The sequence below is a fragment of the Gracilinanus agilis genome, chromosome 2, assembly GCF_016433145.1.
Source record: "Gracilinanus agilis isolate LMUSP501 chromosome 2, AgileGrace, whole genome shotgun sequence".
NCBI lineage: Eukaryota > Metazoa > Chordata > Mammalia > Didelphimorphia > Didelphidae > Gracilinanus > Gracilinanus agilis.
Window position 1 is genome coordinate 118059016 of NC_058131.1, and position 13232 is coordinate 118072247.

Below are 13232 nucleotides of genomic sequence, written 5' to 3' on the forward strand. Positions count from 1 at the left end.
TCCCCATATTCCTTTAAATCCCTGAGATTTACTCCACTTGAAGAATTCTTGATGTCCAAATATGTAGCTTTTGTAAGACTTTTAAGTGATAATTCTATTCTGGGATTACATGAAGATTCATGCTAACCTTGTGCATCTGTTCCAAGGCTTAAACCAATTAGACCAAATTTTCCAAAATTTCTACTTTCCCAGAATAGGTCTTTGGGATCTAAAACTGTCTTTTAGGTCATACATATCAAATCTACTTTCTGGGTCTTTAGTTAGAGAGAAAAACAATTTCCTTGAATCCTAAAATGTTATAGCCAAAGATATAGATGTATCTCATGGCCTAGCATTACAAGCTCTGGGCTTACAATGATTACATCCAATCTTAGGTATGCCCACCCAAATCACTCTCTTTGGATGGGGTCAAGACAAGCTAGAATTGCCTCTGGGAAATCTCAGGATAGCTTCAATATAGCTTTAATATAGCTAATGTTTAGGTCTCAATTTGTGGTCCCTAACTCCTATACAAATGCTGAAAGTAATGAAGTACATATCAGTCACCCTTTTTCATTCTCATCCTTTAATTATGAGACAACTTCAAAGCCTGGCAGTGCCCAGAAAATCCCTCTGGAAGGCTAGAGTTCAGGAACTCTTAATACTTCTCTGGAATCTTCCCCTAGGATCCTACAATCCTCCAGATTCACAGCATACCCTGTGATTAGTACTCCTTTTAAAAATGAAGCAAATTTTAATGAACTTAGAGCAGCTAGAAGGGCAACCTCTGTTCCGGTCCTCACCACCCTCATCTGATATTCTGGTGAGTCTCTGAAGTCAGAGACCCATGAAAGTATCTAGCCTTATGATACTACCCTAAAGGGCTTTGACACCTCACGGTAAAAAAACAAATCTGCAGTTTTAAGAAAGATACTGCTCCTTTTCCATAAGACCTAAATTGTCCATATTATCCTTAGTAATAGTACAAAACAAAGTCCATGTCTTTTGCTTCCTCATATCATGACTTAGATTCTCCAGAGCTCCTGTAGACTACAGGCTATATGTGCAATCCTCTTCTTCCACAGCAGGGATGACGAACCTTTTAGAGATGGAGTGCTGAGCCTGGCCTCCACCCCCCAGACCGAGTGCTGTGCCTGCCCCCCCAAGAGACTGAGTGCTAGCCCCTGCCTCAACTTTAACTCACACAGGGGAGGGAGGAAGTACTCCCATTGAGCTACTAGGCAGAGGGGTGGGGGATGTGAAAAAATGTCCTCAGGCATAATGGAGAGGGGGAAGGGAGTAGCTCTGCCTGAGTCCTTCTGCCTTTCTAATAATGAACTGTGGGTGGGGGCGGCCATGTGCTCAAAGACAGTGTTCTGCATGCCATCTTTGGCACCATCACTATTCTAGAATATCAGTGCTGTCTAGAATGAGCAATTCCATTTTGTTTTGAGTCTCCATTTTGTGACGAAGTAGTTGTTATGTAAGTCTTTTTACTATAGTAAGATAAGCACTTGTACACGATTTGGCAATGACATGAAAATACTCACATTTAGTAAACAGTTATTGATGACATGTGTAGCCTCCAAATTTGGTAAAAACTTACTAATGAAATGTGTCCCCCAAACTGGTTAAAAAACTGATGAATCCTTTCTAGTGACATTAATTTCCATTGATAGTTTTCTTTCATAATCACAATCTTAGGCAATCAATCACCAATCAAAATTTAAATAAACCGGTAGAGCAGGGGTCGGCAACATATGGCTCTTTCTGCAGGAGCCATAAAGTCAATTTTTTTTCAGGCGCTGTTACAGGAGCGCGCACTGTGAGCACTGTATGGCTCTCATGAAATTACATTTTAAAAAATGTGGCGTTTATGGCTCTCACGGCCAAAAAGGTTGTGGACCCTTGTGATAGAGGGTATTTAATTGTACTTTTATCTAGAACCATACAAACCCACTAGAAGCCTCAACCATCAGCCTACTCCTAGATCATAACCAGGATCCAGGCACTTGATAATGAGAGCATCCTGTGTTCAATGAGTGCAGTGCTCATTGATTGAAACTTGCCAGGATGCCACCTCGAAGGGAGACACATGGCCTCTGACTGGGCAGAGAAGGAAACCTATTATAAGCAACAGTATGAAACATACTTAGACCTTTAGGTGGTTTGTTGCTAAAGGGTTTGAAGTGATTTGTTGCTAAAGGATTTGATGTTTGTATTACAGGATAGTCAATAAAATTTGATTGCGCCCATTGATGAGGTTTTAAGTCTTATTAGTATTCATTCAACCCTAATAAGAATGTGTAGTGGTAAATCTGTTTTACCTGTATACTATATACATTATCAGAGTTGAAACCTTTCCAGAGATCCTGTGGCTTACAAAACCATACATTATGTGCAGTCTTCTTCTAGAACACTGGTACTGCCTAGGAACCCTCCTTTTCTTCTCTAGTTTTAGGGGGAGGGAGGAAGGGATTTTTATCCTCTTCCCAATTCTAAAAAGATAATACTAACCAGGAAATCCCTCTTCTATCGTTAGGCAGATGGATTCTGGGAATCTTAAACTAGGCAGGCACTGCCCAGGAAATCCCCTTCTCTCACTAAAAGACTGGATTCTAGAACTTCACCACCTTTAACTGCATTTTTCACTGACACAAATAAAGCAATTTAGTTTATAAACTTTTCACTGCCAGCCTTAAATAACTTTATATATAAATTTTGTTGTTGTTCAAAACTGAAGGAAAGGGATGGCATTTCCCCAATATAACAGATAGTTTCTTAATGTTAATTTTTACAAACTTTCTTTTTCATAGACGAATCTAGATTTTCCTTCTCCTTACCTTTTATCTTAGAATCAATTCTATGTATTGGTTCCAAGGCAGAAGAATGGTAAGGGCTAAGCAAGGGGGGGTAAGTGACTTGCCCAAGGTCACACAACTATGAAGTGTCTGAGGTCATATTTGAACCCACGACCTCCTGTCTCTAGGCCTGGCTCTCAATCCACTAAGCTACCTAGCTGCCCTCAATGAATCTAAATTTTCAAGATGATACCTCCATCGCCCAAGAAATCTTCCTGAAATTTCCAGACAACTTCAATTATAACAGAACTATATTTCTTTCTGGCTCTTATTTAGGTTAGACTTGCTTCAGCTTTCAAAATGTGAGTTAAAGACTCTGCTTTGTCTCTAGATTTTTAAAAATCAGCTTAGTACTATATAGTATTTCCCCACTTATCCATGGTTTCAGTTACTTGAGATTGTCTGCCTGCAGGTCTCTCTCTGCCAGACAGTTATTTTTTTTTTTTTTCAGTTGGAGGGTTTTTTGTTGTCACGGTGGTTGTTTTGTTGTTGTTGTTGCTGTTGTTTTTTTTTTTTTGTGGGAGGGTAGAAGTCCTCAGAGTGCTGAGTGGAGGGGCAGGAATGGGAAGAAAGAACACAGTACTAAACAAGAAATTTAACATAGGTGTTAAAAGTTAAAGCAAGAACTATATGTGGTTTCAGGTACCCACTGGGGTATATTTCTTGAAATATTCCTCACAGACAAGGGGGAGGAGCAGGTCTGTATAATAATGTACCATGTACTTTATTATTATAGTATTTAATGTTGGTAATGTCTTACTTTGTGTTTAATTTATCAATTAAACTTCATTATGCTTTTGTGCATATAAGAAAATCATGTTATATATGGTATCAGGAGGTGTTCACTTACAACCATAGTTTCAGTTGTTGGAACATATCCCCTGCAGATATAAGAGCTCTACTGTATTGTGTTCATGAACATTGGATTGAATTAGTTTTATAATACATTTACATGGAGTGTAAACTGAGGAAACTTGAGATGTGAAGTAACTATTTTTACAATTAAGCAGCAGACTAGCAGACTACTTCAGGAATTAGGGGGCATTATGGATTTGTAAAATACTAATAATTTATGGTCTTGAATGCTGACTACTCAGTTTTCCTCCCATTCAGTCTTCCTCTCAATTGTTTTTTACTTGTTGATTTTCTTCTAACCCCTTTCCATTGTCTCCCACCTATCCATGACAATACTCATCAACCCACATGTTCTCCAACTTCTTGTTTTTTTAAACTTTTTTTTCATGCAAGTTTCCAGTCTTTTGTGAATGTATGAGAGAGAAATATTATTGCCTGTAGGCTGAAGAGCATATGTATAAGTATGTGTTGGACTCTATACTGTGTTGGGAATAAGGGAAATCTGAAGATAGGAGATATGTAAAAAGGAAAAGTTGGAATAAAATTAGTCAAAAATTAAAAATGGACTATAAGTAGTGGTCACCTCAGCCTGTTTCACAGAGACTTAGTTCATCCTTTATTGATTAGAATTTATTTGCTAAAATGCATGGATTTTGGGGAAGCCTAAAAACCTTTCTATATAATCCAAAAATTTTAAAAAGGGCAAAGGGAATAAAATGTTGTTCTTACCATACAACTGAATCTACCAGAAAGTTAAGAAGTAATAATACAATTATGCAGTACTAGGGGCTAACTACCAGTTTGAAAGATGCTCCTGATTGCAACATATCTGAAAAATTCTTTTTTCCTTTGCACTAAAGTACAACTACTAATCGAAATCCTGTCAATTTGTTTCTTTGGTTTCACAGTTTTCAATGGAAATGATGACACTTAAGTACATAAAAGGAATAAGAAAATAAGCTAAACTAATAACTATTTGGGAACAAAGAAGGTAAGACATCAAAATGAAAGCTGCACATAAGCAAAAAGTTGATAAAAATATTTCAGTTTGTACATGATTAAAATTTACATGACAAAAATTATAAAGCATATGGAAAGCATCCTAAAAATCTAGTTTATGTTTTTCATAAATATGTTGAGTGTTGCATGGTGTCCAAGAAAAAGATATTAAAACTGACATTGTACACTCTGCATTTTTAGGTTCAGTTCTGCCAGAATCAATTTTACTTAATTTATCATTAATTTGTATTCCAGCCATTTCTAGTTTGGAAAGAGAAATGTCCACACTGGCATAGCTCCCCATGCCCTCCAACAGGCCTGTGTCTCAAGAAGATTTCAGGTAACATTTATAGCAATCCTAAACAAGGAAAACACAACATGTAACAATAAAAGTTCTGGGTTAACTTTCTAGAAACTCAACAACCAACCTAGTGACAATTCAATCCTCCAGAAATATTCCTTTCAGAGTTAAATGAAGGGACCTCTTCCTTTCTATAGAAATCATAATCCTTTTTCAAAGGAAAAGCTTGAGTCCTAAGTGCCAATGATAGCATTAGGTGTATGTAGGAGCAAAAGATGTGAACCAGATTAGAATTACTCAGTCATAATTCACTACCCTTTACCCATTTCCCTAAGGAAAAATCTTTTTCTTTTTCATAGGCCTTTATCTGCCACACCCCTTTCAACAGGCTTTCCCTGGATGTCTTAAAAGGGAGTTAAAGGAGAATATTATTTCTTAATATCTGCAATTTTAGGGGGCAGCTGGATTGCTCAGTGGATTGAGAGCCAGGCCCTGAGATAGGAGGTCCTGGATTCAAATTTGACCTCAGAAACTTCCTAGCTATGTGACTCTGGGCAAGTCACTTAACCCCCATTTGCCAGTCCTTACCACTCTTCTGCCTCGGAACCAATATACAGTATTGATTCCAAGATAGAAAGTATAATTTTCAATTTTACTAAAAGGTGTGAAATGTTTCCACAATGGTTAAGAAAACAAAGCTCAAAATAAAAAATCAAGAAATATATATTGTTAAACATAGTAAAAAAAGATTTTAGACATAATTTGCTAATGATGACCATGTAAAGAATTGGGTAAATAAAAGCCAAGAAGATGTGTGACTAAAAACATCACAGTAGATTTTTTTCAAAATTCCCTAAATAACTTATACCATGGATGCCTTTTAGTGACAAAAACTATAACTAGATACCAGAAGAATGCTATGTCCAGTGGATCAAAATTTTAAAAATTATTTCAATTAGCTATAACAAAACTCATTAATAAGTGAAAAGTATTACTTAAATTCAAATTATCTCCATTTTCATACAAAATGTTTTGGGAAATAAAAGGATCCCTGAACTTTCGACTTCTGCAGTATTTGCTTTAATATTTGGGGGGGGGGATAAAAGGAGGGAAATTAGATAATTATACACTCAAACACAATATTTTTTTTACCTCTCCAATAACAGTTCTAGTAGTTTAAACCCAAATTTGAATTGTTCTCATTTTAATAAACTTTTTATCATTCAAAGAAAAGTTTAGTATATATTTATAAGCACAGCAAAGCTTCTTCCTTTTGTACATTTGATTCTGCATGAACTCATTGACAATTAGAATTGGTTTACTCTTAATTTCTTAGAGAATTTTCCCCAAACACCATCATAGGTAAGTAATTCACTCTCTGCTCGCTCCAAGGACAGATACTGGTGGAAAAATGCATATTAGATATGCAAATGGAATTGGGAAATAGTCTAGCTGACTGCCAAATGATTGTCAGGCTTTTTGAGTCATGTAACACATAGAAATGCTTTTTAATGACAAGTGATTGTTTTTTTAATTTTATTTTTTAATTTCCTAAAATGTAAGCCTTTAAATATACCTGCAACATTATTTCAGATTTAATAGTATAATTAAGAGACTTGCAATGAAGATAAATTTCTATAAAGAGTATAATTCTTGCAAAATTTTGCTAGTTTTTGTATATGCAATGAAAGAGAAGGAATTCTTTACCCTTCTATAAGGTTTTCACTTAACATTCAATATTTAAGGTCAAAGAAAGTGAAATTGATATACAATGAGGAGAATAAGAAACTTCTTTCCTGGGATCCTTTTTTGGGGATCTTATGATTGGTTCACAATGAGAAAGAAACTAAATCAATAACCAGTTGCCATTTAAATTTACAGAAGCAATAAATTACTAAATGGCATTCTTTGCATTAATACAGCTTTCAAAGTAGCTTATATAGAGGAAATAGATAAAAATCAGAGAAAAACCTGACTTACTATGTCAAATTAAAAGTTACCCAATACTACTTAAGTAGGGAAATAAATAAATAAATAATAACTTTGATTCTGAAGAAGATTTGGGAATCAAACAAAGGACCCTCAGGAAATGGACAACTTCAAACACGGATACACCCTAGCATGAAACATCAATGATAAAAGAATATATTTTATTTTATCAGACTGAAATGATGCTTTTATGCATTAAAAAAACAAACAAATAAAAACAAGAAAAGAAATCAAGGCCATCTGAGGTTGTTTAGGCTGGCATGATTCCAACCTTGAGAAATTGAAATGATGATCCATTTGAAAACATTTCAAAAACATAATCAAAATTTTGTGCCAACTTCTTGCAAAATGACTATTTTCTTGATTTATTGTGAATTTAAATGTGTCCACTATTTATCAGACACCTGGACATCCAGTTAATGAAAAGAAAAACTCATTTGTCATATAATATATGGCAAGGTTTAACATTAGGAAAAGATATGAATCCTGGTAGTTTTAGCACAACTGTTCCTATATTTACCAATAAACTATATGGTCTCCTTTTATGGATCTGTGGATCTACAATAATTTTTAAATTGCTTGTTTGCTTGTTTTTTTGGTTTTCATATCTCTTCATTTTTAGTTCCCTCATTGGTGTTTTATGTCAGGACTGGGCTCCCTCTCATATTATATTTTTGGGTAGGATGATTGACTCTAGAATTCACTGGGTTCCTGATTTTCTGGGTCCTCCTTTCCTGTTCTTCTTGGGAATTCTTTATTGATTATTTAGACTTGATTCCACACATCTCTCCACCACCCTCTTACTTTTAATTTTTTAGAAACTATTGTATTCTATGCCCTGCTAATACTACTAAAAAAAACCCTAATTTAAGTTAATTTAAAATGAATTTATAATTCAGTGGATGGTGGATTAGACTAAAATATGGTAAATAATCTCAGTTTTTTCAGAGAGAGCATGCATAAGAAATCGATCTTAAAATGAAGAAAGCAGGTCAAAGTTACTTCTCATGAAAACTAGCTGTATGACCATGGGCAAGTCACTTCACTTCTCAGTGCCCTAAGCATCTCTTAAGACTCTAAATCAGAGGTGCCACTTGAATCTCCATGCTGTAACATTTTTTAAAAGTTATTAGTGACTACCTATCATATCAAGATAATAAAAGAAAATGAAAACAAGTTTTATTACAATTTTTTTTGGCTCAGGGTCAAGACTAAAACTTTTCTGAATGAGATTAGGCCTTTAACCACTATTCTATTGAATAGCTTTGGAAATTTAGCTTTTACCAAAGAATTGATATTGCTTGATGAATTCAACCTAAAATTACAAAATTACAAGTTACAGGCAAAATAGCATTTTCATGGGAGACATATATACTTGAGTAAGATTAATTTTATGATAATGAATGTTATTTGAATCACAAATACTGTTGACCTGCTTTATACCTTTCCTGTGCTGTCAAAAGTTAAAATAAGAAGCAAGATTTCTAGCCCCACACATTTGCTGTGGATATATTTTCTGGGCTCAAACTACAGTTCCAGCAACATTTTTTAAGTCTCAACACAAATGCAAAAGAAATTTTCATTTTTTCAAAATCCATTTAACTATGCAATTGAGGTCCTTTCACCTAACTTTCAATTGGAACTGGTTAATCTGCAGTGCAATGACTGCTATCAGGCAAATACAAAAAGAAGAATTTAATAGAATTCTACAAATGCCTTCCAAGAAATGAATATGCTCAATTAAAATCATATGCTTAAGGACTGATATCAGTATTTGGCAGTGCCTATCTGTGTGAAAAGACATTTTCAAAGATGAAATGTGTTAAAACTCATTACAGATCAGCATTAATGGACTGCAGATAGAACACTAATTTTAAACCCCAATTAAGCAAATATTATTCTCCAGAAAGAATTCCATTATTTTCATTAGTAAACCTGCATTATAAAACTGTATCTAAATATTATTATATTCTGAACTTTATATCCGTTAAAAGTTTGTGGAAATCAGTTTTTCCTCATTAAATAAGTACCTATATAATATCTTAAATTTTGTCTTCTGGCCTGTAAACCTAAAATATTTACTATTTGTCCCTTCATAGGAAAAGTTTGCCAACTTCTGCTCTAAATTATATAATAGTTGCCTCTCTGCATTGGTAGAAGGAATTTCCTCATTAGAAGTTCTACACATCAATGAAGTCACAGGTCTAGACCAAAATATTAATAATAACGAATTATAAAAAAAATAGAATGGAACACATATCTAACCAAGTGTTAATAGTACTTTCTAAAGTGTACTTTTTTTTAAAGTACAAGCCCTCCAAAGTGCTGAAGCTATTACTCAATGCCTTTTTGAAGCTTAAAAGAGTAATTTATAATGTTTTTTAATCAAGGGCAAAAAGCATTTTACTTTTCAGAATAAAACTGGAATGGCTTATTAGGCGATGGGCTTATTGTACAAAAGCAACATATTTATATTAGCTATTAATCATCAAAGAAATAAGAATTCACAGGGAAAAAAGGCAACTGAAGAAGCAAAGAAAAGAATCTGCTGTTTCCTAAGGCCATGTGGAATGGTACTCCTACTACTTTAGTTGGATGCTGTTTCTTTTTTTTTTTTTTAAACCCTTAACTTCTGTGTATTGGTTCCTTGGTGGAAGAGTGGTAAGGGTGGGCAATGGTGGTCAAGAGACTTGCCCAGGGTCACACAGCTGGGAAGTGTCTGAGGCCGGATTTGAACCTAGGACCTCCCGTCTCTAGGCCTGACTCTCACTCCACTGAGCTACCCAGCTGCCCCCCGGATGCTATTTCTTTTTTTTTTTTTTAATTTATTTTTTTTATTAGACATTTATTAACATTCATTTTTAATCTGTTTACATACTTTATGCCCCTACTTTCCCCTTCATCCCCCGCTCTCCCCCCACCCATGGCCAACACGCATTTCCACTGGTTGTAACAAGTGTCCTTGTTCAGGGTCTATTTCCCATTCATGTCCGCCTCAGTCCATGCATTCAAGCAATTGTTTAGTTGTGTATTCACTGACATTTTTGTATCCTCCCCTAGACCCACTCCTTCTTATTACACTATTTTCTTTTACACCAGTGGTTTGCTTTGAGCCAGTATCCCTTATCCCCTCCCTTGATTGACTTCCCTTTCTTCCCCCTCCCTTGTTGTTCCCCTCTTTGTTTTTTTTTTAAATACCAAATGAATTCCCTCCCCCTTCTTCTCCCCTCCCCTTTTTGGCCTCCCAACTCCCCTGTTCCCTTTGGTTTATCCCTTCTGACTTTCTCAGTAGGGTTAGATAGAGTTTTTTATCCGGATGGATAATAAAGCTACTCTTCCTTCTCCGGGTTGATTACACTGAGAGTAAGGTTTGATTATGCTCTCTTCCTCTCCTTCTTATGATATTATTCAATCCCTCCCCTTCCCATGCCCTCTTTGTGTGTAATAGAATATCTTATTTTTCTTATTTACTCGGATTTTTCTTGGTGTCCCCTACTATTCCCCCCCTCTTTCCCACCCCCCATGTCTTCTTAGACCATTTAGTATCCTGTCCTCTCCCTATGAATTATTCTTCTGGTTGCTATAATAGTGAATATTATAATAGTGTATAGAGTTCACTACAGAGAATTATACATAGCATTTCTCCACATAGGAATACAGATAATTAGATCTTATTTATGCCCTTAAAGAGTCAAGCTTAAAAGACTATGAGTTTTCTTTCTTTTCCCTCTGTTTCTTATTTACCTTTTCATCTTTCTCTTGATGTTTGTGGTTGAGTGTCAAACTTTCCATTTAGTCCCGGTCTCTTTTGTGCAAAAACTTGGAATTCTTCAATTTTGTTGAATGCCCATCCTTTCCCCTGAACGTATATGGTTAGTTTCGCTGGGTAGTTGATTCGTGGCTGAAGGCCCAACTCTCTTGCCTTTCTGAATATTGTATTCCAAGCCTTTCGGTCTTTTAGCGTGGAGGCTGCCAGATCCTGTGTGATCCTTATTGGTGCTCCTTGATATTTGAATTGTCTCTTTCTGGCTTCTTGTAAGATTTTTTCTTTAACTTGAAAGCTCTTCAATTTCGCTATTATATTTCTGGGTGTTGACTTTTCTGGGTCCAATGTAGAGGGTGTTCTATGGATCCTTTCAATGTCTATATTGCCCTCTTGTTGTAGAACTTCAGGGCAATTTTGCTGAATAATTTCTTTAAGTATGGAGTCCAAGTTTCTATTAATTTCTGCCTTTTCTGGAAGATCAATGATTCTCAAGTTGTCTCTTCTAGACCGGTTTTCTTGGTCTGTCACTCTCTCATTGAGATATTTCATGTTTCCTTCTATTTTATCAGTCTTTTGACTTTGTTTTATTTGTTCTTGTTGTCTTGAGAGATCATTGGTTTCTAAATGTTCGATTCTAGCCTTTAAGGACTGGTTTTCGGCTTTAATGTTTTGGTTTTCGGCTATAATTTTTTGGTTTTCCTTTTCAATCTGGTCATTTTTGGTCTTCAGTTGACTTGTCTCACTTTCCAAATGCGAAATTCTGCCTTTTAAACTGTTATTTTCTTGCCAGATTTCTTCCATCTTCCTCAGCATTTCATTTTTAAACTCTTCCATAGCTTGTGACCAGCTTTCATTTTTTGGGGGAGGTTTGGATTTTTGTTTTCCCTCCTCTGTTGTCTGGATTTTCTCTGTGTAGAAGTTGTCGAGTGTTCCAGAGTTTCTCTTGATAGTCTTTTTCTTCTGGACATCCTTATTGCTGGCCCCGCCCCTTTTCTGCTTTGTCTTTGCACTCAGGGTCTGCCTGGGCCTTGTAAGCTCCGGGGGGGCTCCGGGGTCTCCTTGTCCTCAGGGTCAGGCCTCCTGGTAGTTCCCGATCTGCCCCTCTGCCAGAGGTTCCTTCAGCAGTCTTTGGGGCTGCTTCCACAGCCTTGCTCCAGTCTGCACCGGGTCCTCACTGGAGGTCCAAGCCTGGGCTGGAGATCGTTATTCAAGCCTAGGGCACTGCCTTTGCCTGTGCAGATGCTCTTAGGGCCCTGCCTTCACCCCTGCAGAAGGTAGTGAAAGTCCGTGGGCTGGAGATCTTTATTCGCACCTGAGGCGATGCCTTCAGCACTTGGGAAAGGCCTTGTTTTAGAGGCCTTTGTCCCAGCTGGAGGCGGCTGCACGCCCCCAGCCACTTGGGGTCCCTCGCCTTGCAGCACACAGGTACAAGCCCCGGGGCTGCCAGTGCTTATCTGGTTGCCCCAGTCCTGTTTTCACACTTGTGCATTGGCGTTGTGCGAGGTGTGCAGTGTGGGGGTGGGGGAGGGGCTTCTTCCTCTCGAGGTTTAGTGAGAGCTGTTTCACCCCCCTATAGCGTGGAAATGCCCCAATTCTGTGTACCTTCAAAGCTGCGCCCTGTTGTGGGGTCCCTTCGTTCCTCTGGACTCGTTTATATTTCCCCTTGAGGGGTCCTGTGTGGGTCGGTCAGGAGAGATCGAGCAGCTGCTCCTTACTCTGCCGCCATCTTAACCGGAAGTCCCGGATGCTGTTTCTTAAGACTATAAACTATTACAAAGTGCCTTTAATAATCATATAGCTCAACTTCTCATTTTACAAATGAAGAAACCTAATGCCTGGAAAGTTGAAATAATTTGCCCAAGGTCACCCAGAGAGTTACTGACAAACCAGGCGGTCTAGTCTGGCTCTGTGCTCTTTCCACTACTCTGCACTGACACACATCTTAAGCTTCCTGCTTCCTTAGTTTCTGTCCCCTCCATTCCTCTCCATTCCTCATGTTTCATGAATGCCTTAGATGCCATTCTACTCATAGTCTGCATAGCTGCTGTGTTGCCAATCGTCTACAAGCGCAATCGGTCCCCTCATTACATCCCTGCTGCTAAGCCAACCCTGCGATCAACATATATCACTATTGGCTTCGCTGTAAGTTTTCAAGGAAACGGCTAGTCATTTTCAATCACGTTGGACTCTTCATGACCCCTTTAGGGGTTTTCCTGGAAAAGATACTGGAATGGTTTACTGTTTCCTTCTCCAGTTCATTTTACAGATAAATAAACTGAGGTGAGCAGGATTGTGTCTTGCCCAGCATCACACAGCTAGTGAGTCCATGTTTGAACTCGGGGCTTCCTGGCTCTGGGCCTTGCCATCTAGTTGCCTTGCTTTCCAGGAACTACCCTTGTTCTAAATGAAATTTATATCCACTAGAACTCAACTGCACTTTGAAATCAGTTATCTGCCTTGTACAGTTTTTCTAAGGACCATC